General features: G+C 44.8%; 1 long non-coding RNA gene across 1 annotated transcript; it reads left to right on the forward strand.

The window, feature by feature from the left end:
- The first annotated feature begins 22 nt into the window (after positions 1-22).
- LOC135297209 (uncharacterized) lies at positions 23-26,171 on the forward strand. Its single transcript, XR_010359252.1, has 4 exons — positions 23-114; positions 2,646-2,861; positions 21,909-22,012; positions 26,014-26,171. It is a non-coding gene; the product is annotated as an uncharacterized LOC135297209 (long non-coding RNA).
- Positions 26,172-26,223: the final 52 nt, after the last annotated feature.

Consider the following 26,223-nt stretch of genomic DNA (forward strand, 5'->3'; position numbering starts at 1 on the left):
ACATCCAGGGTGTTGTGGCGGCCGGGAGGACCGGGGGTATCCTGGTGTTGTGCGTCCAGCGCAACCTGTGGGCAGCGGGTCGAGGGAGGTTCCCTGCCTCTCTGCTCAGCCCTGGTGAGGCCACACCTGGAGTGCTGTGTCCAGTTCTGGGCTCCTCAGTGCAAAGGGACTTGGAGCTGTTGGACAGTACCTAGTGGGGGGCAACAGAGATGATTAAGGGACTGGAGCATCTCTCTCATGAATAAAGGTTGTGGGAGCTGGGCCTGTTTACTCTAGGGAAGGGAAAAGTGAGAGGGGATCTCACTAGAGCATGTAAATATCTCAAAGGTGGGTGCCAAGAGGATGATGCCCAGTCACAGGACAAGGTGCAGTGCCCATAAAATAAAACAAAAGAAGTTCCACCTCAACATGAGGAAGAATTTCCTTGCAGTGAGTGTCAGAGGACTGGAACAGGCTGCCCAGGGATGTTGTGGGGGCTCCCTGTCTGGAGACATTCAAAATCCACCTGGATGTGTTCTTTCCTGAGTGATCTAATCTAGGTGACCCTGCCTTGGCAGGGGTTGGACTAAATGGTCTCCAGAGGGTCCTTCAAACCTGGACAATTCTGTGATTCTGTGATCTCCCCATGCAGGCCTATCCTGGCACGTGCTGGCAGCCTGTCTGTGTGTGTGGCAGTGGCTCACGGCAGCAGGGCCGGTGCAGAGGGGACATGTCCAGCGGGACATGCCCAGCAGCCTGTGCCCTCTGGCTGGCAGCACATCAGGGTTCTGTCCCACTGTGTGCAATTATACAGAGCTTGGAAGGGATCTTAAAGATCATCTTGTCCCAACTCCCTACTATGGGCAGGGACATCTCCCCCTAGACCAGGTTGCTCAGAGCCCAAACCAACCTGCACATGGCTGTGTCATGTTGTGCTTCTCATCAATTGAGACCCCCAAGTCCTTCTCCTCAGGGCTGCTCTCAGTCTGTTCTCTCATCCTTCAGTGCATTTTAGGCATTGGAATAGGTTTCCCAGGGAGATGATGGAGTCACCCTCCCTGGAGGTGTTTAAGAGGTATCTGGATGTGGTGCAGAGGGATGATTTAGTGATTCAGGGGTTACAGTGATCGTGCTGGGTTGATGAGATAGGCTTAAAGGTCTCTTCAAACCCCAGTGATGCTATGTTCTGCTAACCTCTGCCTGCCTTTGTTCTCTTTTTTTTAAAAAGAGAGTGCTGCTATCCTGTCAAAGTCTCCAAATCATTAGGCAACTAAATCTATCAGTGTTCAAGAGATACTGTACAAAAGCCATGGGCAGGGAGGCTCAGTGCAGACACCAAAACAAGTCTTCATATTTTTTTGACCCATTAGATAATGAACTGTAATATATTACCCTCTGAAAAATCCACAGAAGATCTGTGGCTTACTCTGCTTCCATCAGTTAGGTAAACTGTTATTCATGGAATTCAAGTCCTTGAATATTTAGCAATTACTAAGACAATAAAAATGTCTGCTTGACATATTTAGATGAAAAACAAGACTTAGAATGTATAATAAAATGCAGTTAATTTTATATTCTATGGCATGAAAACAAGAGGCTGACCCTATAAAAGACTGGAGCAAAACGACATCTCCAGGAAAACATTGCTGCTTGTGTCAAGTGTTTACTTGATATGTTGTTCCTTTATTCAATTCAATTATTTCCAAATACCTCCTCTTAATGATACAACATTTCAGTGTTTACTATGTGGCCTTCAGAACTTTAAATCTAGTAGTTACATAATCTGCCCATGAATATCAGAGTGAGAACTTGAAAACATTTGAGATGATAAAATGTGAGTGCTGTAAGACTCCTTCTCTTTGATCTGCGTTATTGCCTCAGTCAGAGCACAGACTGAAAAGGAGTGGGATTGCCAACCTCCTGACTTCACTGCCAGGAATATAAATCAACATTAAAGATGATTTCTAAATGCAATAGCAAGTTAAACATTTGTAGAAACACATCATCAAATAGAGGTTACTGCCTCTTTTTAAACCTCTTGCCTGTTGGCAAAAAGAAAACTGTTCCAGTGACATTTTCTCTGTTCTGCTGTGACACGGGCTGCATTAAATATAGACACTGTGGATTAGAATAGACTTCAACAGTCTTCAACTTTCTTTTTAGCAGCCTCTTCTGTAGACAGTTCTCAGCAGCTATGGGTAAAACCCAGGGAGTTTGAAACTGGTATGTGTGGCAAGGTGCTGACAGTGTTGCATGCCTCTGATGGCAACAGTCATAGCTGACCTTGAGGAAAAGTTATCCTGGCTGGAGGAATGAGAGAGAGTGAGAATTTCTGACCCTGGCTCCGATTCAGATTTGGCATGTGGGCTAGGATAAGTCATGTTCTTTGAGATCTTTGATGGCATGTGCAGTGCAAATGCAGATTTTCCCTTCAACTTTGCCTAAAGAAAGCAAGGAGTGTGATGAACTGTAATGCCAACCTAGATAATTCTGGTACTTGCTTAAAGAGTAGTCACTCGTGACTCCAGCAGAGAAGTTGCTGGTGCCAAACTGATCAATGTCACTCAGAATCAAACATAGGGTGGGTTTTTATCTCCCTAGAAAAACAACAATTTGTCATGGTATAATCGAACTGATTCTTTCCCATTTTATGCTTTATATTCTAGGCTGAGCCCTCCTTCACCTTCAGGAAGTGAGGAGATGGCTGCTCGCTGCCAAGAAAGTGCAGCCAGGTTTCTGGCACACACTGAGCAGGCAAAGGGCTGGTGTCTGAGGTTGGCAAGGGTGAGGCTTCTTCAAGTGCAACGCGGCGCCTCTAGTCAGTCATCACTTGAAAAAGTCACAGAAGGGCAGAGGGGGGCAGCAGATGAAATGTTTGCAAGGTAAATATCCTCTTGGCACTAGATTTTCTACGTGAGTTGCTGTAATTAACGCATACAAAATCCAAGGCTGGAAACAAGAGAATTACACTAAAGCCTGGGAAAAGCTCCACGTGTCCTTCCTGGTTTCCCACAAAAAACAGGCAAACAGCTAACTAAGCCAAAAAAATGCAGACAGATTGGTGGACATAGCTTTTAAACAGCCAGGCTACTTTCTCCTCCCTTCTTTCCCTTTCTCAGCGTGTTACCACTTAGCAGTGTTCTGCTGTCCGCAGTGTTAAACAAACACTCATGGGCACCATTGTGCAAATCACTCATCCCAGATAACAGATGGATTTTTACATTCTTTCTGCATATTTGAATCCATTATCCCAACAGGGCCAGAAGAAAGTGGGCATTAGCTTAATGCAGTTCTGAAAGAGGAACTGTTCAGGTCAGGAGAGCGGGAATTATGGAAAGAGCCATCTGAAGTGCTAAATCACTTTGAGCCAGTGACTAAATCCATTTCAGCTGCTGGTCTGTTTGAAGTGGCCTTTAGCCTAGTTCTTAGGTGTTATAATCTTGTTAGAAAAGGTGGAAAAGCAATGGGCCTGGATGCTTCCCTTCTTACCTCCAGAACTTAGTCCCCTTAGATCAGATGTGGGGCACTCTGGTGTGGTTAGGGCACAGCTCTGTTTTCAGGGATTTACCTGCACCCTGCTTGTTCCTTCCAGAGCATTGGTCTCTGGATCTGTTCTGGAGCTCCTTTCCCCTGCACTGACGTCATTCATATGTAAGGGGGGAAGAACAAAGACAGCACTCGCCTGTTTCTTGTGTGATTTTTCAATACCCATTTCCCAATCCCGGCATCCACAGTAACAACATCCTTTCAAAACGCCCCCTCCTGAAATGCCACTGTAGTCAAACAGCTGCAAATCCAAACACCTTGTAAACAAGTGACTGAAATCCCGTGGGATGCCCGAGGGCTTGGGCATGTCTCAGAGTGATTATAGTTCCTGCTATACAAATTGGAGTCCATGTAGCACAGTTTGTGCCAGCTACAAGCTCTTGCTTTTTATTTTTAGCCCTGGTTGTCGAGGGGTTCTCATAATAAAAAGAATGACGTTCGGTATCAGTGACACACAGATAAAATTAGATAGTAGCCGGAAGTGATCCTACAACTAATCCTCCCCATTTTTTCCACAAGCTTTGGGATCCTGTGGGCCTCAAGGACGGCTTTTCTCTGTGTGAATTTCACTTCCCATCAGCAGGCAGCTGAAAAATTGAGCTTGCATAGGACTTGTGTGCAAAAGGAATGAATGTCATTGTCAGTGCTTATGCCAACAGCTGGGACCATCTGGGACACCAAAGACAACAATGTCTAGATGTGTACAGCTGATCAGTGGTTGTTTTTAGCAAGCCTTGAAACCTTCTTCCCTTTTTGGGGCAACAGAACAATGTTTTTGTCTTCCATGCGTGGAGTTTTGTGCACAGAGCAGCTTAAGTCATCAGGGCTCAGTCCTGGAAGTGATTAGTCCCCCAGACATGGGACACCCACACTGATGCTGAAGATATTATTCCTTTCTTTGGAAGAAGCTGCCTAGGGGAAAGACAAGATAGAAGATGCATTAGCTTACATCTCTAAAGTAAACATTCTCTCAGGAGAGCACGATCAGTTCTCATTTGCTTTGGCACTTTTTTTCCCCTTCTAAATTTTGGATTGCTTTTGTTTTTACTTCACTGTAAAAGAAGAAAATACAAGAGGTTAACTGGTCAGCAGATTCTCTCTATTGCTTATAATTCAATCAGGCAGTGTACCTGGGGCACCTTCAAAGGAAAGTGCAATTGTTTGCCATGTAACACAAAGGATTTAGCTGTGATATTAGGGAAAAGAAAGTATATCAAAATCAAAGCTGTGAATCTGCAAGGCCAAGTACTTTTAAGCAGGGTAGGTAAAGACAAAGAGAGAAGATAATTATGTAATGTGAACATGGTACACCGATAGGGAATTATTTTTTCCTCCTGTAGCTTACTGGAGGAGGATGGATCAAGTGCCTGGACTTGTTTCATTTTGTGTCAAAAATCTGCTCTGGAATGAATTGGTGTATCACTTGCATGGCTCCTTGGCAAGGGGATATCTTTAGCTTCAAGCCAGAGTTAACGGTGGTAAGGGAAAAGAAAACAGGTGGTTCAAGGGTACAAGTGGATCTAGAGGCCAGAAGAAGGATACAGCTTTCCGCATCCCATGGCCTCCCTAAAGACTTTCTCACTTGAAGGAAGGTCACAGGGTTCAAAGCTGTTTCTCAAGTGTAGCTATGTAGCATTGCCTTGATGTCATGCAGCATTATAAACAAGTTATTATTTCATTCAGTGTTTTGGGAAATGATGGGACTGGAACAATACACCCACAGCAGTTCCCTCCCCTATCCCAGCAGACTCTTTAGTGAATAACTTATGAGCTGTACCTCACTAACTGATGCCTGTCTGTCTGTCTGTCTGTGTGTCTATGTCTGGTAATAGTGTGTCTCTGAGGAATTTCAAGTAGGAATATTGTGGATTTTGTGAAGGGCAGAGAGCTGGGAAGGAAGAGAGGGACATAAATTTGCAGTGTCTTGTGGTTTGATGGATATTTGATTTATGAACATTGGGCTGAGAAGGCCCCAGGGCTTCATAGCTGCAAGCACTGAATGCATCATCGCTCCTTTTTCCACGCATTTGTGCTTCTGAAGCCAGTCACTGATTTACACCTGATGGGATAGCAGAAAAACAGAGTTAAGCAGGGCAGTGTTCCATTCATTTCTGTCTGCTTAGCTCAGGTTCAAGCTAGACCTGGGATGAATACTTAAAAACATAGGAATCACCATAAAGGAGCAAGTCCTAGAAATGAGGTTTAGCAGGAATGTAAGTAGAAATCTGTTTGAAGTCTTGGGCTCTTGCATAACTGTCTGTGGCTAGTTCCCTAAACCCTTTTCTTCTGCTGTACTCTCCCTAAATCCATTTTACTTGAAAACATACAAGCAATTTGAAAGCCCTAATGACGCACAATGTGTGTTCCTTGACCTTTGCACAATCTGCAAAGAGACTGTCTTTCCTCTTTCTATTTCATAAGCACTGACCACTTGGCCTTGCCGTGTCATCCCCAAATATAAAGAAATAGTCTTCCTTCTATAGAGAGGAGGCAGTCCACTAGGTTAAGAAGATAGACTGTAACAATACTTACAGATGGCCCGTTGCAAGGGTTTTGTTGACCAGTAAAGATATACCTACACTTCAGTCACTTTTTAGTCTATGTTATATTCTTCAGTGATGCCAAACTATTAGATCAAATAATGTAAATGTAGCTCAACTTATCTTTCTGGAAATATTCCTTGTCTGAAATAGAACAAGTTATTTCCCCACATCATTATACAGACCAAGATATTCTTGAACTGCCCACAAAACAAAGACTGAATTACATATTTTCCCCAAAAGTTATCCTAACCAAAGGAATCAGAAAAACTATTTACCTTCCTTTTTTCCCCCAACTGTTACAACATGGACTCTAACCTCACCATTACAGGAAACTGCTGTTCCCAGTTGTGTAGATCAGTAAGAAACTAGGTGTTGCTCCCTAAATGTAACTGGTCCCATAACTCTAGCCCATATCTTTAAGGTTGCCTTGCTAACTCAGTATGTGTCCAAGGGGCATAGATGCCTAAAAATCAGATATGTAAATGTGATGAAGACAGGGCCCATGGCATCTGACCTTAGATATATTCCTGTCCAGATATTCTGCCTGCTCACATGATGACCCAATCCATACTGGGATACAACTGGTGGACTGATATTCCCAGCCCTGCCCTGCATTAATTTCTGATGACCTAGTTCTGGGTAACTGAAGATCTCACCTCTTCCTCAGCACAAAAATACTCTTGCATCATTTTGGAATCCTGTTGCTGACATTGAAGAGTTCACATAAACCAGTCCTGTCTGTAGTGACCTTGTGCTTGCATGTAAAATCACGGTCAGGGCATTTCATGCTAGCAGTAAACCAGAAGAATTTACTGGAATGGGATTAAATTTGTTTTCAGCATGTCTGCAGAGCCAAATCAATTCCAAGACTTTTCTGAGCTGCTGAACAACCAGAGGCAATCATTGCACTTTTCTGCTGCCAGTTGTAGCCTTTTACCTCTTCTAGGCAGGAACTGTCTTTTACTCTATGTGTATAATTGCCAGCATTGTGGGGTGGCACCTCATTGAAACTTCGGCATCAATAGGATGGCTTTGGTGAGCCTCCACTTGCAGGACAGCCATCAGGACACCCCTCCAGCTGCCCTCCTGCCTGCAGTACCTGTGGGTAAAATGCAGGCAAATGCACTTGAGTGAGACGTACATCTGACGCCAACTGCATCTGGCAACCGCTCTGGCACTGCAGAGGACTGCCCCAGGATTTCTAGTTATTTTTAATTCAGCATCAGATTGGACCCAGTTGCTCCTGGTTAGAGATCTTTTTGCAATAACAAACTAAGATTACATGAAGAGCTTAAAAAAGAATTTCACCCCTCCAGGGCTAAATTACTTCCACTTATATACAACTGTCATATCTTTAAAGGGCAAACCCAGAAAACTAACACTGAAAAATATAACTCTACAACCGAGATTATCTGCCTGCCTTCTCTAGGCAATCATGTCTCATACCTAGAAGGTCTTTCATAGCAAAACCCAAAATTCAAGCTAAGGAGATGGAAGATTTATGTAGAGTAGGAAACAACAGCTTGGGAGGAGGTGTATTTGGTTGCTGGAGCCAGTTACAAAGAGAAACCTCAAACACCATACGACTGCTTTTCCATAGCATCTCACTCACGTCTGGTAAAACCACTCCATGCTCACCCAGACTTTGCAAACTACTGCTCACCAGCTGAGAAAGGCATGGTGATGTGCATGTTATGGAAGCATTGACACTGCAAACAGTTCCCTTCTATATTTAGCTCAGCATCCATTCCAGACATTTTATAACTATTTTTTCATGAAGTAATAATTCAAAAGTGGGAAGAATAAAAGCCCTCTGTACCAACTTACCTGTCCCACAGTAGACCTCCTGCTGTTCAAGTCACATTTAGGGAATTTAATTAGGAGCCAAGTTACACAGGAACATGAAGAGGCCACACTTTCCCTACACTTTCTGTGAATTTTCCCACTCATATGATGAGAGAGCAGTCATGCTTCACATAGTGGCTGTATTCAGCCTTGATTATATACCTGGATTAATAATTGAAGCACTTAACCCCAGGGGCAAATGTATTTCCCTGAAGAACACAGAAATTATAGAGTGAGGAGCTCAACATGTCAAATGTCCAGAAGTAGAAGTGCTCATAGCCCTTTGTTCAAAGACTTTCCCTTGAAGAACATTTAACTCTCTTCAGAATTTTTGTCTCTTTTCCTCTCAACCCCTTTTCAATAGTGGCATGGGGAAAAGTGGAAGAGGAAAAAGGAAAGATGAGGAAAAGAGTAAACATTTTTCACTGGGTTGGGGTTTCATAACATTAAAAAAATCACTTAATTTACATAGAAAAGTCTGCAGATTTCAGACTTTCCTCCAAAAAAAAAAAAAAAGTATTATTTCCATATTTTTTCTAGTTCTGCCTATAGAAAATATCCCCTCTAGTGTTTTTTGGTGTTTTCTTTTCATGTGAGGTTAGAACCCAGCACTGCATTGTCTTCAGAAAGCAGCACACTGAAACCTGTGACTAACTGGTACCTTGACAAGAGTCCTAGCCTATTCTTCAGCAACAATTGTATCTCACATCTCCCAAGCTGTAAATGCTTGGGTGTAAACTTAGAAGCTTAGAGGGCTTTTGTGTCTCCCTACTACACTCATTCACATGCAGCTATACCCCTTCCAATGAAATCCCAAGATTTAGAGAGACTGAATTGCTTTAGGCCTCACTAGTTCATTCAGTCAGATGCAATATATTATTTAACCCTTTCAGGAGATCTACCAGTTGCCAATCTTGGCTTCATTTTCTCATTCTTAGAATTGCTGAGCAGAAAGGTCAAATAGTGTGAAATACAGCAAGGAGCAAAGGCCATTTGTTTGAACCTGACTTTTTTCTCAAGAGAGGGAACAACTTGCAGTTGGCAGTGTAGTCCAGGGTGCTCAGGGTTTGTAACCTTCCATAACTCTGCTGCAGACCCTGGTTGAAAGGGAGGATGGAGTAGCTGCCTGCTCTGCTGTGTTCATTGACACTGCTTCCCGTGAGGCTGTCTGTGCTCCAGAAGGAGCCTGTAACTCACTGACCGATCAACAGAAATTAGGTTGGAGTTGCTGGGATTCTCCAGAAAATGTTCATAATTTTCCAGTATGACTATGGCTATCCAGAAATCCAAGACAGTGGGACAGCACACACATAGAGACCATCTTCCACTTCACTTGCACCCAGGACTCCAGCCCCTGTGAAATGTGTGTGATTGCCCCATGTGCACAGCTCAGAGTTGTCACTGGGGAAATGCTGCACCTCACCAGCCTCTGACTCTCCCCCATGACATGACATCTATTCCCAGCCAGAAGGAATGAAATTGTCCTGGCATTTGTTTGGTACCAGCAGCTGAACTGTTTTGAAAATCTAGACGAAAACTCCCAAAACAAAGCTGTAACCACCAAGGCCTGGATCTGCAGCCACATGGCTTTCTGCTGAGCTCACTGTCATCCTTGAGAGGTTTCCCACTGATTTCAGTGAGTTCTGTGGAGGAAGTTTTAGCTAAAGCAAAGCATAAAGAGGTTGGGCTGAGGTCTTTACCTGATACCATCCATCTCTAGATATTTAAAGTCCCATTCACTGCTGTAGTCAGCCAGGGTAATGTGCCACTCCAGGGACCAGGTGAAGTCATATTCTTCCATTAGCAGTATGCTGGCATGAATACTGAGGTTTAGGTCTTCCAGTTAAGTGCCTTTAGGTCTTCCAGATGTAAGTGCCTTACATCAGGCAGTCCTCCTGTGTGGTCTCACATGGTTAATTTTCTATGCCACTCTTGGCATCTCAGAGGTAAGGACAATCACATTTCCCTGTGTGTACCTTTTGGCAGCTCTGAGATAAGGACACTTTTATCTTCTCATGTTTGCAAAGGAGAGAAGTGATTATACTTCAGGAAAGCAACCCCCCTGTCAATGGAATGCACACAGATGGACTTCTGTCTCTTCACCCTCTCTTCTCTTCCAGTACAATCACATTACCACACTGCCAACTGACTTGAGTGTCCTAACTGTTGTTCATTCATATTTATTTCAGCTCCAAGTAGTGTTTAGTCTAGAGGCTAAGAGCTCTCTGCAAGATGGGCTTCAAGTAGATACACAAAGAAAGGCAGCTGAGCAGTGGGCCTGTTTCCCTTCTAGCAGCTTTTGTTATGATTTTAGATGTGAAATCCACTGACAGGGTGGAGACTGAACTGACATGCTGAACTGTCTTGTTCCCTGATTTGAAAATCTTCTCTCTTAAAATGAGTCAGACCAAACCCTTATGACATTACCCCATGATCCAAAGAGTGACTTCACATTTGGTCACAAGAAGAGCAACATTTTCTTTCTCTTTTTTTTTTTTTAGCTACATGGAACTGGGAATGTTTCAGGCAGTGACTTTATACAACAAATGATACACAGTCATCACTGAAGGAACTTTCTATCTCCCTGTGAATTACCAGATCAAGTAGTTTTTTCTAATCCTTGTTCTAGCCTTTAAAGTCAGGACACTTTAATTTTATTTTTTTTTTTAATTCTCTGCCAAAATCTATTTTTGAAGCTGTTATTGCAGTAGTTGCCAGATACAAGAAGGCAAGTGCCTGCCCCCATTTGTCTAAGAGAATAAGTGAGTGGGATCACACAGGAATAGACTGAATCTCCCAGATGAGACTCCTGAAGCACTGTGCAATCATTAGTGAGTTAAACCTCACAAGTCCTGCCTGAGTTAGTGCTAAGTCCCTTTCAGTGGTGGAAGGCAGAGAAAGACAGGTGTGGCAAGGGGCAGAAGACATCTGCAAAGAGGATTTTCCTCCTTGAAGAACAAAGGGTGAAGTGAAGGTGTGTCTTGTAGATAGTGCTTTACTGAGGTTGATGTTGTCACTAGGAATCTTTCCATTGATCTCCTCAGTCATTGCAAATATCATAATTAGAGCCTGCTGAATAACATTGACAAATAGTGTATCTGTCTGTTCAGCAGCTTACCTTCTTTGAGGTCTCTTCCAACCTATATCATGCAATGAGCCTACACACAATTCTGCTGTCAGTTTTGAGTAACTTGCTCATTGGTTTAGAGATTGCAAAGTAGGAAGGGGCCAGTGGTATCATTAGTCTGAGCTCCTGCATACATAAGCTGCAGTATCATACTGAATTGCTTTTTCCTGGAAATACAGAGTAACTTTCAGGGTAATTGTTGGGGGGTTTTTTGTTTGGTTTTATTTTTTTTAATATTGCTAATGAGTTGAGAAATCTACCAGAAGCTTTCTGTAAACTGATTAATTACTCTCACTTCTAAAATATCAGGGTTTTTCTCTAGTCAGAATTCATTCTGTTTCAATTATCAAACCTGGTTTTATGTCAGCATTGAGAGATTGTGATCAAGTCAACCCTTCACATGATCTCTGTCTGAGCACACTGAGCTCCTGGAGATTTTCATGCTAAGGCATGCTTTTTAGTTTCTTAATCAGCCCAGTATCACTTCTCTGTACTTCTTCCAATGTGTTATCATCCTTCTGGAATTATTCACAAATAACCTTTTCATTAGTCAAGCTGCTCTTCAGATGGTTGAATAATATTTGCCTGATGAATTTACATTAACCTTCCTATTGGTTGGTTGTATTATTTGTGAGTTGTTAACGTGGACAGCTGCAGAGGTCTCTTTTCCTACAGCTCCACTGGCCATGGAAGGCATTTTCATGTGTTGTTAGTCATTCTTCTGGACAAGCCCCTGTCCATCTGCCATTGATCCCAGCTGTGCCACAGGGAGACACCAGCACTCTAACCTGTAAAATGTTCCCATCTCGGGATGGAAAGCGACATAAAAACCAGCTCTGCTCGGGTTAGCTCAGCTCTTTTACCTTTTTCCAGCACATTGCCAGAATCTTTTCATATGCAAGAAATTCTGAGAGAGGCATTATTATACATCAACTGTACCCCTGAACTGTGGACCTCTTGAAAGGAGGGGATGTGTAGCATCCCCAGTTCAAATGTCTGCTTCAACTGATGCTAGTTATTGTATCTAGTGCTTTCTAACCTCTCAGTCCCAGAGATTTGTCTTAATTACCAGGCTCTGTGGTTAATGAGTGACATGCTGGCTTATTTGTGAAAAAGCAGAAGGCTGGTGTGACTTCTGGGCAAAGTTTCAACACTGTAGAAGGATGTCCTCTCTTCTGAGTATCCTTAGCAATTCTCATCCACATTTGAAAAAGGTAGATGCCCACAAGAAAACTGTATCTCTGTAACAAACACACAAATTTTAGCTCGGCAGAGTATCAAGTTCCTCTTGATTTCAAATTGTCTGGTTCCCTTCCCCTTGGCTTGCCATCATTTGCTGCAATGATGCAAATCTCCCCTTTAGCTTTTCGTTAGAAAGCCACTTGTCCAATTTCATGTTCTAGGCTTCAGCTGAACTCTCCATTCTTGCCAGCTCATACTTCCACTGAACACACAGCTGGTGAAGAAATAGCCCCTTCCCTATCCTGCAGCCTGCTTCAAACAGATAGGCAATTGTGGCTGTGTTTGCTCTCAGTCTCCCTGAAGCCATTGAGGACTGCAGCTTCAACTCTCTTCCCTGCTACATGATACTCAACTACCACTAATCTTGTCCCCTCCAAATGAAAATCAGGCAATGGGAAAGCCCACATCCTTGTGTCTCTCTTCCTGAGGTTTTGGGCTTTTGCAAGCAGCTCTCAGCGCCATCAGTATTGCAAGAAAAAAAGCCTCGGCTACTTTCAGCTAGAAGATCAGAAAGCCACAGCGACCTTCAGGCTTTGATCTTTAGCCAAATCCACCCTCCTTTGCACCCCAGACCTTTTAGTTTTGATTTGATAGACATAAGTGCTCTTCTGTGTTCTTTCCTTCTCTCTGTTCCCTGTTTTCACCCTCCTCACACTCCCCAGACCTTGGCTGGAACCTTTTCATCCCTATAGGAAAAGGTGTGTATGAACTTCTGCTTCCCAGGTCACCAAGACAAGGCTGGACCAAGGGAGCCTAGGTGATTTGTCCCCAGATATTAAGACAATATGCTTTCCTGTCAATATTTTCCACTACAGGAGGTGATGCACACTGTCCTGGTGACTGAAATGCCCAAGAGGGAAAGGGAAGGGCCATAGCAGATGTCTGCAGCCAAAGCAGAAGCAATTTGTTAACCAAGTATAGCTACAAATGAAGCTTGGAACAAGGGAATGGCAAATAGCAAACCATTTCCAGATTATCAAACTCCATTCCAACATGCCACCTACTGGACCTGAGCTTGGAGCCTTGGGACAGATGGGGCAGATACACTGAAGAAACAGGGAAGATGAGCTTCCATGCTTCACAAGGATTTGTTGTAAAGAATGGTCCCTCCCTCACCTCTTCTTGTGTCTGGACTTTATGATCAGTGTCCTCAAATCTGCTCTGCCAAAAGCCAAAGAGACCAAGTAGAGGCCCTGCAGAATTTCCCGTGAAGCTCTGTGAGAACAGACTTTCTTGTTTTGCTTTGTAGAAGGAAAATACATCAAAACAGCAAAAGTACAGGCTTTTTAATGTGGAAATCTTGAGTCTGTCCTCCTCTACCAGAGTCTCCTTCATGTGATGCTGAGCAAGTAGGGCACGTGCTTAGATGTGCCCCCTAGTATGGGATGCTCCAGCTTCAAATGTAGTGGCCTGTGGTTAAGAAGTGCTGAGCAACCTTCAGAGTTTCAAAATATTGGATGGTCAGCACTTCTGTAGTTCTTCATGTGTCAGTTTCTTGACCTCTGGGGAAACCTTGAGAGTGATGACAGAGAGGATGGTGAGCCGTTTGCCCTGGGTAGGGAGGTGGAGAGTTCCATGACTCATGACCTTACTGTACATCTCAAGGTAGCACAAGTCACTGCTAGTGAGCTGCCAGTGAGCTGTAAGCCTGAGGAACTTTATGTCCTCCAGATCTGATGGAACTGAAAAAGGTAGAATTGAGGGGCACATCTGAAGTACTGCCATAAATCTCTCTGTGTCTCAGAGCTTCTTCAGTCTGCTCACTTTAAAAATAGGTAATTGAAACTAAAGGAAAAGAGAAACCTACACAATACCACAGCAGGTAAATGTTCTTTCATACTTCTTAAGCGCCACGGAGGGCAAAGTTTTATCATTGCAAAAACAGCTGCTATTTGTCTAATCCTTCCCTAACATTTATGGTAGATAACATTTACATTCCGGTTCTTCCCTAAAGCTTTGTCACAGGGATTTAGGCAGGAGTTCAAGTACCTGGCAGCTGGAACTATGCCTCTACTAAGCCACCTAAAGACTGACATTCCAGGCCTCCCCTCATGGAGAAGAGCCTTGCTCCCCTAACTGAGCTTCAGCATCCTGAGTACAAAGCCTGTCAGATTTCATTGTTAACGAGTGAAGAAATAAATTGGCTCTAATTATTCTATGAAGAGCTTAGATGGAATTTTACAGGAAAGAAGCTTTGTTTAGAGCTTATAAGAGGAGACTCTGAGCCAGGATTCCCAGGTTTTATTTCTGGTTCTGCCCCTCATTCACTGAGTAGCCCTAAATGAATATCTTGTTTTCTCCCCATCTGTAAAAAGGGGTGGTGATATCAAACTTCCTGGCATAAGTGTCTGTAGGCTTAATTAATTAACAGCAGTGAAGCAATCTGAGTTTTCTGTTGGAAGATGCCATAGTAATAATCTAAGAAAAAATTCTAGCTGCTTTGATATTTGGCATTCTCATTCTTTTTCATATATAGAAGACAGCCTTCAAAGAGAAAACAGAGTTTTCAATCTCCTAGCTGGTTACTGGTTATTGAGGAAAGCTGGTGTTTAACTGGGTCATAAATTCACTGAAATTGCATTCCTTCTCCAGTTGTGAAGAACAGACAGACAGACTTTTGCTCAACTACTTGTTGGTCTAAAATTTTCAGTCAATTGTTTTATGCAAACAAAGCTTTTTTGCAAATTCTTTGACTTTTGTTTAAGTAGTTTGCAAATTAACTGAGGCTTTTGTTTGAATAGTTTCTACTTGCAGACTGATTGGCTAAACAGCTCATATAGTATTGTGTCTGCTCCTTAAGTGGATAATGCTCAGGCTCCCAAATACCTTACAAAACCTTACAAATACTCAGGTTCCTCTGGTTGGAAGGGACTTTGGGAGGTCTTCAGATTAACCTCTGGTTCAAAGAAGGAGAAGATCAAATAAAGGATGAGGAGAGGTTGCTCAGGGCTTTTGACAGTTGGGTACTGTCTTCAAGGGTGGTGGCTGCACAACCTCTTTGGGCAATATTTGGCTATTCTCATGGTGAAAATGCCTTTTCTTCTTAATGTCAGACTAAACATCTTCCATTTTAGTTAGGGTCCATTGTCTCTCATCCCCCCCACCATACCCTATGGTGAAAAGCCTAGCTCCATCTTCTTGATAATTCCCTTGGAGAAGCTGTCAGGCTGCTGGTTGTCTCCTATGAAGCCATCTCTTCTGAGGCCAAACAGGGCCAGTTCCCTCAGCCTCTCCTCAAAGGGCTCTTGCCCTCAAACCTCTTGGTGGTGTCTGCTGAACTGGCTCCAGTGTGTCCACATTTTTCTTGCATTGGGGATCCAAAACTGGGTCTGGTACTCCAGTGCCATCCGAGTACCTAGGGAAGCTGGATAAACACATCTGTCACCCTGCTGACTGCTCAGCCTTTGGCTTCTTTTGCTGCCAAGGCACACTCCTGGCTCACGCCCAGCCTGCTCTCTGCCTGGATACCCAGATCCTTTTCTAGAGAGCTGCTCCTCTCCCCATCAGTCCTAGGCTCTACTGCTGCAGGGGCTCTTCCTTCCCAGTGCAGGATTTTGCATTTATCCTTGTTGAATTTTGTAATGTCCCTCTCAGCCCATTCCTCCAGCCTGTCCAGGGCCCTCTGAATAGCAGCTCTGCACTCAAGCATATAAACTGCTCTCTAACATTTGATGTTGTCTCAAGCTTGATGAGCAAGCACTCCATGGTCTCATGTAGACAACTGCTAAAGATATTTAAACAGGGCAGGCCCCATGAGAGACCTACAGTACCCAGCTTGTTACCTGCCTCCAAGTGGGGCATGACATTTGCTCCTCTCCAAGTCTGACCATCTAAACCATTTTTTACTGTCTGTAAGTCCACCCACCCAGACCATAACATCCAAACTTGAATACAAGAATGTTGTGGTAGACAGCCTAAAGCCTTGCTAAATTCATGGTAAGATGCCTGCCAAGAAATCATGTATGAATAAGAGCTGCATCTATTATATTTACCTGTATGTGTGGCATGTGCAGTCCCTTTTTGAAAACAGGCTTGTGAACACTGTGTAGTCATAGTTTAAGAGTTAGTCAGCATGGTAGTGAATTGAATTTGTGTCTTAGAATTCAACTTCTTAAACATGTGCTCTGTTGTTTTCCACTTTATGGTTTTCTGTTTTATCTTTCACTGGGAATTTTTAAAGTAACCAACCTTGTCCTTACATCCAACTCCAGCTATGAGTCAAATGGGTCTCTGCATTTGAATGATGAGCTACTTCTAACCGTAAGTCATTCTCTAAAGTTTTTCCTTCCTGTAACTCCAAAAGGAGTTCCAATATTTTAACCTCTGCATTCCCCAGTAATGTCAAACACATGGTCTGCAGAAGATCTGGACCACCAATAAAACCATGGGAGGCTCATGGACTGAGAGAATGGATGTGAGTGAGACACTCTGTGTACTCCAAGTGTGTAGGCTTGTCAACCTAAGCAGCCTGGATCTCAGGCACTGTCCACTTTGTGTGTATCTAGGCTTTAAACCCAATCTTCAGCTTCAATCATTACATCCTTACTACTGATGTTCAGCTCTGTCCTGTGTTCATAATTTCATCTCCTGTTGTTTGGAGTTGTAGCATGGGGAGTTTTCCCCCACAGCTGAGAAATGGAAGCTTTGTGTCCTCATCAACATCTCTTCTTCCTAGAAATATGCTTTTCTTAATGAAGTTAAGAATATGCTCTGAGAGTTTCTGGGTGCAAAGTGAGGCCATGCATTGAGGGAGATGTGGCCACTTTTTAACTGGTTGGAGAGTTCAGTCCCTGTGAGAACCGTGAGCTGCTGAAAGAGGATGTTGCCTAAATGAGCTGCTCAGATGCAAAATTGGAGCCATCCTCTGCAGTCCCTCAGTGGGTGCTGCTGAACTCGAGTGCAGCCACACTCAAGACTCTTGTTCATAATGGACAGTGCAATGTTACTTATGCCATGTACTGACCTATCCCTAGCTGGAAAGGAGACTTTCTGAACCTCTGGTTCCTCTGTTGGAGGTCTCCTATCCAGGTACTGAGTGGCAAAAAGGTTATACACAAAGGCTGGTGGCAGAGCAGCCAGGACCGGTGCCAAAAGGCCTCACCTCTCTGTACAGTAGACAAATTTCCAAAATCCCACGTTTGGGCAATACTTCTAGCTTCCCCTCCTTGGACAATGCTAGGTATATAATGGTACCTTAGCCCAGGTAACTTACAGGGAATTGTTTTTCAGACCAGCCTGTCAGCTCATGCCATGTTGGACAGTATGGTGGAGATGCACAGGTCCACGAGTCACGCAGCACTAGAGCAATTAAATAAAGCAGGGGAAAATTAGCATATGTGAAAAATGCAGGGGCTGCTGTTTGTGTCTGACACAGCCAGTGCAGCTTGGGTGAGCGTATGGCTGGATGTTTTTTCTGGATAATCTCCCACCCAAAGTGCACTGATGACCTTTGTTTGGGAGCTGCCTCCTTTCAACAATACTCATGCGCATCTTGTGGTAATCATTATTTCCATTTGCCAAGAGGTGCAATAACTAGCCAAGTAGCCTAACTGTGGTAAAGCCCAATCCAGTGACTCCTAGTCCCCTGAATTTTCGGTGCAATTCCTTTATCAGCTCTACAACACAGCATTGGAAACAATCAGGCAATTGTCAGAGTGGTGTAATGATCCCTCTAAAGCCCTGAATAGAATGGCTGAATTTACTGTTACACTTTTGCACCTTGTTTTCTAGCACACAGAAAATCCATTCTCTTGTGATGATCATAGCTGTGGATGTAGGTGTGGTCCTGGTTTTTTATGCCAGGGTTATTTACCAAAATGGAGTCCTGTTGGAGTAGGAAGGGAGGCAATCTCTTTGTGCAGCCTTCCTACTCATGCAAGAATGTACGTGTGTGATGTAATCACTGTCTTGAACCAGCTAAACTTCCTTCCCTTCTAGGATGGCATCTGCACCTCTAGGTCAGAGACATTGTTTTGCCAACAGCTGAGGATGTTCCCTGCGTGTAGGGAAAGGTCCTGCTCTTTACATGGTGGGGCCTGCAAATACTGCCCTTGCAATTGCTGTGAAGTACCTCTTGGATCTGGAGTAGTGACAGCCTGGAACTCCTGAGGAGCCACAGAGGCTTTGACATGCTGTAGACACCAGCATGCTTGGCCCAAGATGTGTCCCACAACAGGAGTGAGAAGAGCCCCTTTTGCCCTGGCTGTCAGCAGAGTGTCTGCAACACACTGCCCACCCAGGACCCGTGAATTCTGATCACTTCAATTAAAATAATTTGGTACAGTCAGAGGGGAAGGGAGGCTTGCAGCTACCACACCCACCTGTACAGACACACGTGCTCCTGCAACCATCTTTGTGCCATGGTTTCAGTGAGTGAGCAGACAAGCCTGCTTGTAAGACACAGTGGCGTGTCAGCCAGCGGGGATGGCTACAAATGTGGCTTTCTCCAGCTCTGCTCAGCAAGACCTCCTCCTGCTGCTTGGAACAATATGTGGTTACCACAACATGACATCTAGTTAAGAAAACAAAGCCAAGCACAATCCACCCAAACTTCAAAACTTCCCCCTTTCCTTCAACAACAGATTTTTCTTGTCAGGTTCAAATTATTTGCCAATAAGTGCTGGAAAAATCCGTTGCTCTGGTTTGGCCTGTATTTATTTGCTGCACCGAACCAACAGAAGGTGTTTCTGGGAAATGAACATAAGAGGGTGAAAGAAAATGACACTGGCCTGGCTTAATTTAGTAACTAAGGCTAGCTTCTTCAAGTGTTGGGCCACGGTGATGGGTATTTTGTACTACTCCATTGCATTCCTCTTCCTGAGTTGATGTGTTCAGGCTGCATGCTATGGTTTCTGGTTTTGGTGAATGGAGAGCAAAATCCCCAAAACCCACAGGCAGCATCACCCAGCCTTGGTGGGCAGCTGGCTGGGTCACCCCTCCACATACCAGCCCACAGGTGAGGTACGCTGGGAGAGCAGAGAGACAGACACTTGGTGCTCGTGCTTGCTCTTACTGCTGTTTTTGAGGAAGTCTGCTACACGTTTGCAATGGAGCCAGGTAGTAGAGGGATGTTGTACAGAACTTCAGTCTCCCAGTCTGTCAAGCCTGAAAGTTTTTCCAGCTTTCAATTTTGTCTAGAGTTTCCTTCTTAAGACTCCCCCCTTCTTCAAACAGAGCCTCAACTCTGGCTGGGTCCCAGAGATAGATACCAAATGGTGCTTTTTTCCCTTTCTTTTGCTCTTTCTTCCTTCTCATGAAGCTGGCAGACTCTCCAAACACACATCCAACCAACGCACAGTGCATTCGAAAACAGGCCATCTGGCTGAGCACTCCTTGAGAATGAGAAGACAAGAAAAACAACCCTCTTGGAGCTGGCAGCCGAAAGGCAGGCAGCCCGTACGTGGACTTGATCTCGTGGTGCAATCCAAGAGCTGTCCAATCCAAGGGCATTGCAAAAAAGCTCTTTCCTAATGAGCAGAATACGGCTGTCTCCAGAAGCGGCTCCAAGTCAACAATTTGAGTGGGATGCTGTAACTCTCCTCGCTGCACATGTGCTCATTAATTAAAGCCACTTTGGAAGATGCCCCGGACACCCCCGCCAGGGCTGCCAGCCTACCCTCCCTGAAATCCTGCTTGCTGCTTTGCAGCCCCCTGCTGGGCCCGGAACTGCAGAGCCCCAGGAGAAGGACGGGGCCATCAGCATCCAGCTCGAACCGCAAAGGGGACCTGTTGCGTCACCGGTGAGCAGCTGCGGGGGAGCACAGCCCGGCAGGAAGTTGCACTCCATTTGCTTTGCCATCATTTTTCTCCCCTGAGTTTGGTAATAGCCAGAGTGCTCCAGGCACAAAACCACTCTGTGCAGGTCAGCAAGTGTCAGGGACTGAAGTGAGCTGAGCAACCAGTATTGCAATGCTTCCCCATTTTCTCTTGTGGCTAAGGACTGGATTCACTAAATCAAGGTGGCTGAGATGAACACAGCCATTAACAGCCAAATCCACCAACAGCAGAACAAGGAGGAGTCAATGAAACTAGTAGGTGATGAGTTTAGAACAATTTAAAGAAATTACATCACGTTAAAGGTAGAGAACTTCTGAAGGCTGCAGAAGCAGAGAGTATCAGTGGGCTCAAAATGGGATTAGACAAATTTGCAGGCAACAGGTCTATAAAATGCCACTAAAAGGAACAGGCAACGTGTAATGGAATATCCCAATCCAACAAAGGTGAATGCTGAGAAAACAGAAGGGAGAAATGTCCAGGTGTGTGTGCTCCCTGGACCTTGCCCTAGTTGAGAGAAGAGTGCTGGGTGGGGAGGACCACTGCTCTGCCCCAAAAGGCTATTCTTCAGTTTTTATTGTAGGATTCAGTCACTGTACCAGCCCGATCTGAAGGTCATATGAACAGATTGTTGCCTCTTTAAATTACCAGAAGGAAGCTAGAATCCAATTTTTCTCTGAAAGCAGAATTTGTGGAACATGTTTCTGTGAATGTTAACAGTCATGAGCCCTGGCTTAATCTATCTGCTCTCCCAGTCATTGCATTTCACACAGTGACAGGGTGAATCATTTGACTCTTCATCTTCTTACTTGGGATCTCCTTGTTTCTGCATCTGCCCCTGCAGTACTGATGGGAGCAAGGACAGCTCATAGCTACAGCTCAGCTATGTGTGTATGGCTTTCCAAAGGCTAGTTACAGCTCTGCAGCTCCAGATGGCACTTCCTCAGGATTCTGCCATGGCTTCTTGCATGCAGTTGTGTTTCCAAGGCCAGGGGTTAAAACTCTTGATCTATTGAATTTATTAATTCAAGAGTAAGGTTCTTTAAGTGAAAAGTTACCTACTTATCTTGAAAAATTATGACAAAGCATGTGCAGCACCAGTGCAGGTTCTCTGTATTTCTTGCCACTAAGTTATCAGAGACATTCAGTACTGGTTCCTTTTATCAACATGCAATTCAGTTGTCCCCAATCAACAAAGGCGAGGTCTGAAACAGATTTTGCATCATTATCTTTCTAAACCCACCACTTTATGAGCTTCAATAATTACAATGACATGTTCCTAAACTGAAAAGAATAAAAACAGGGATTTGATGAAGTCAAATATGCCCCTTGTTTGGTGCTGACTGAATTCAAACACAGGTGGTTAGTTCAGAAAAACGTGGGAGTGACAGGGGACAGGGAGCTGTATTAAATCAGAATGAAGTTCAGCAGCGCAATTGCTAAATCATACCAGAGAGAATGTAAATAGTAACTGAAAAGCTTCATCATGGAAAATAATGGGGTAAGAGGCATGACAAATTAAAAGGATTGTCTGAGCGACTGAATATATTCCTTTGCTGTCATGATATCCCACAACTGATAAAAATCTCTCTTCAAACAGTTGAGCTTTTTATTCCTATTGCTTTTCTTTGGAGGTTATCCTGAACTTCACTCTGCTGTTGTTTTGAGAGTTTCTGCAAGTCTGCAGCCTCAGTTTATTTATGACCAGTGTGTGCCCATTTTAAGATCTTTCCTTTTATAAACTCTAACCTGCTATTAGCCACATTTAGTGAAGGTTGTAGGGCATAATTCATCTCCTACAAATATGTGTGTTCTGTTATGCTAACATTGTCCTTTTTATTTTTAACTTACAGGAAAGCAGAATAATATGCAAAACCAAGATGAAACATGTTTCAGGTCTACATTACAATTCAAACAGGAATATAAGTCAGCTGAAGACATCAGAACAAAACGCTTTGTAAGTGTTCTGTGCTATCAGTTACCCAAGGGATAGTTACAGGTAACACGCCTTTCAGTGCATGTTGCTTCCTTTGCAGCCTTTGATGTGACCTTGTGAAAGTAGGTTCCCTTCAGGAATGTGCTCTGAGGTCTGAGGCAAGTCAGCTGGAACTCTGGGAGCGTGGGGTTTACAGAGACCAGGTTCCAAACTTGCTTGAGATGTTTGTGTGAACAGCACTCTTCAAAAAGAAAGAATATCAGGGTATAGTCTCATGATACTGAGAATACAAATTCTCAGTATCAATTGTGCTGTGGGAGTGTCATTTGTGCCTTATAGTCCAATAAAATGAATTAAATTTTCTTCAGGTCCTTTCCAAAATTAGATGTAGAGAGTGTCCAAACCATCACCAGTGAAAATTATGCCAGATGGAACACTTCAAGTGAAAAATTTGGTTTTAAGAGAACAGATATTTTCATAAAAAGTGTTCACTGACCTCCAAATATGCCTCCCTTGCATAAACCCAAAAGCCTTAAAAGCAGAAGAGATTTGATTGTTGGCAGTTTGGGGATTATTCCTCTCCCTTTCCCCCAGCGTTTTCCAATGGAAAATATTCAGGGTTTGGGTTTTCAGCCCTTTGCTGAAATGTCAACATTTTCCAAAGGGTGAAGGAGGGGAAGAGAGAAGAAAAGAAAAACATGTTCTGACCAGCTCCAATCAGAGCCAAATGGCTCAGTCCTGGATTTGGTCAGGGAAGTATGCTGGAGGGGAGAAAACGGGAGTGTCTTGGTTCCACACACAGCCTGCCTGGGCTGAGGGCAGCGTATCAGACCCATTCCTGTGAGTCATTACGGTCTCCATTTCCCCAGGACAGTGTGTGGGATAGCTTTTTAGCACTCCAGGTCAATATGTCACTGGCAAGCAGTGCCCTGTTGCTTGCCACAGCCACTTGGGCTCTGTGTGTGTGTGTGGGATGCACACAGGTACACTCTGCTCAAGTTCTCCAATATTTCCATGACGTCTTTAACTCCCCGAGATAGCAATAACACCTGGCACCTATCCAAACCTGAGAATTCAGCTCTCCTCCATTCATGAAAGAGGAGAGAAGAGAAAAATGGCATGTGCCTGTAACCATACATGATTGTCTTTGTCCTCTGCCCAGGTGACACCGTCTTGTGCTGTGCAATGCCTGGAATTAGCCTTTGAAAGCCCAGGCCATTTATGCACCAACTGGCTCTAGGTAGGGAGAAATGCTGGAAGAGCCAACATGAAGGCTGCTGACCTACTCATGCATGTGTGGGATGACCTACCGTGTGGGATGACCCACCATGTTTGCTGACCTACTCATTCATGTGCCATCATGCGTCTGGGGGAAAAGGAGTGGCTTCATTTCCACAAAGCATTGCTCGTCACCACCTGCATGCTCAGCCTCTACAAAACTGTTCCTGTGACTGGGTACCTTCAAACCTGAGAAGGACCAGGGCCATTTCTGCAGCTGTCTCTCCAAGGTGTCTCCCACAGATGCAGCTGGGGGAAGTAGTAGATGGATGCATACCCTGGCTAGGTCTTTGTCCCCCTCTAGTGACTCAATTGCAATTCCAAGTCCTACTCCCTCTGAGCTAGATGGTAATTTAGGCCAGGATGTTTCCTTTCTGAAGGCCAGTAGGACATCTAAGCACCACTGGCAGGTCATATATTTATACACACTCAGACATTATCCATTGCAAGTGTAAACAGTAATTTAGGAGCCTGACTTTCTGTTCTAATAGGCCACGTGTGCCTGCTTTCCTCCCATGGAAGATGGCAGTCACAGGCTTCACACGACAGCCCATGCCTGATCCTCCCAGGAGGAGATCCAGCTAGGACCACTGTTACCAGTGCAAAAGCACATGCTCCCAGTCTCTTGTAACCAAACACTTGCTGAGTCACAGCCTAGTCACCCGTACACTTAGCAAGTCGCGTCAGCCATCTGTCACCAGCACATCCTCCTCACCGTGCTGTGACTCCATGGGGAAAACAACAGGAGGCAGATTACGTTTGACTAAGGAGCCAGGCTCTCGTGCATTTTGGCTCTGAGTAACCCCTGGATTGCCTTTTAACCAGTGGTGAGGGCTTTGGCTCCTCTTAATTTGGCCCTTTGTCAGGGAGGAAAGTGACATTCAGTTGGAGCACTGGAAGCTTTGCCTGACTAATAGTGACTCCAAGCAAAGCTGACTCAGACAGGACATGGATGGCATTGTACAAAATGTCCCTCCTACGGACAGATCATCTTCATGGGTTTCCACACTGGTGTTCTCCTCCAACCAGTGTTTAAAAAACAGCGCTGAAATAGAGGGTGCCCTGTTTCCTAAGGCCTTGTCCCACCCACTGTCAGCTAAAGGCTGCAAGAGCCTTTATGTCCCTTGTCCTAATGAACACCTATGTTTCCCTGCATTCAGCCATGTGCCAGAGGTGCAGCCCTGCCGGGCACAGCCCAAAAGAGCGGGATCACTTCCTGTCATGTGCCTGCGTTACCCACCGCCCAGGTGTGGGAGCCAGACTGGGGCTGTGTAAGCAGTTCTGAGTAGGGATTCACAGGGCATTTCACAAAGCCAGGTCCCTGCACTGCTTGCCACAAGCTCCCCAGGCAGAGCTCCCCAGCCTCCTCGCTCGTGCCTGAAAGTCTCATGCCCATCAGCTCCATGAGGGACAAATCACCCACACTAGCAATCTGACCATCCTACTTTTTCCTGAGGCAATGAAAGAGTACAGAGTAGATGTGGCCTTTTTGTTGTGGAGGAAAAAAAAGTGAACTCAATGCCAGGCACAGATCCCAGGCTGTGGAGTTCAAATCACGCTCCGAGCACATAATTCCCGTTTGTGTTTGTGTGCACGCAGGGCAAGGGTGGGAGCTGGCGGGGGTGTGTGTGTGTGAATATAAGAATGTAATTGTCATAATTTAATCCAAAACTACTTCTTGGAAGGAAAAAAAAAATCAGGCTGACACAAAACAGCATGTTCAGTTATAAACACCACATGAAAGAGCCGTATTATGTTCTGCTTGGTAACTGACATAGAGCGCTAACATTCTCAGCTGCCCACTACTGGGCAAAGGCCTTTCCAACTCTCCCCCTCACCCCAAAACAACCCCCCCCGGCCAAACTGCAGAGCAGATACCAATTTCTGAGGCCGCAGAGAAATTCCACATAGAAAGTTCATTATGGGCAGAGCAGGCTGGCTGGCAGGCAGAGTGGTGTGGAGCACAGAGATGGCCATCTGGGACTCGGGGCGCTCCCAGCTGTGCACGCACATCTGCAAGGCCACGGAGAAGTTGGCACACACACTGTGGGAGCTTCAGAGGGGCTCTTCCCCCCAGATTTCCCGTAACAGGACCGTGTATTCCTGGAGCAACATGCCTTGCTGGCATTGAGGCTGCTCCTCCCCAGCCAGCGCAGGGGTCTGCAGGCTCGAAGCAGTAGCAGCCATCAGCAATGGTCTCAGGGCTCCCTGTGCCCTTCCCTTCTCCTCCCAGGCCTGAGCTGGAGTGACTCATTCCATGTAAAGAAAGCACAGTCATTCCAGGGGTGCTTACCTACTTAACTCCGGATGGCACTGCGCCCCTCAAAAAGCAACCAGGAACACCGGAGATCTGATAATTCACTCAGTATTCTGCAATTCACCAGGCAGAATCGCCCTTCCTGCTTGTGGGGCCAGGAGATAATGTGAAATTGCCCTTCCAATCCTCGCTGTCCCCTGCGGTGGGGGTGGCTGGGGTCTTGTCCTAACTAGAGGCTCCACAAATCATCGACTGGAGAGTTGTTGCGACAGGATATCACAAAATAAATGCCTTCTGCTTGAAGAATATGTTTTTTAGCTTGACGCTAACCTTTATTTTTCATGGGGCTGGGTGACATTATTAGCACCCGTGCTTACTGCTGAAGTGAAGCATCTTTGTTGCAGCGTGGGTGGGAGATGGGTTATCGTCAATATGGAGCAGATCTAGAGAATGACTTCTGTTATTTACTTCTTTTCTGTTCTTGTAGGACATGTGACACACTTTAACAAAGATCTGCTTAACAGAAAAATCCAATTAAAACCTGAATTGTCCTTCGGCTGTGCCTGGCACGCTGCCACTTCAGCAGTCCGGTGCTGCAGGAATAAAGCGGAAGAAGAGTAAAGGACGTGCTGCTAGTGCGGTGACACTTGGGGACAGCACGGCGAGCGCCGCCTTTTACCCCTGAGCCGGTCGGGCT

This window comes from Passer domesticus, chromosome 3 (assembly GCF_036417665.1).
Source record: "Passer domesticus isolate bPasDom1 chromosome 3, bPasDom1.hap1, whole genome shotgun sequence".
Classification (NCBI taxonomy): Eukaryota; Metazoa; Chordata; class Aves; order Passeriformes; family Passeridae; genus Passer; species Passer domesticus.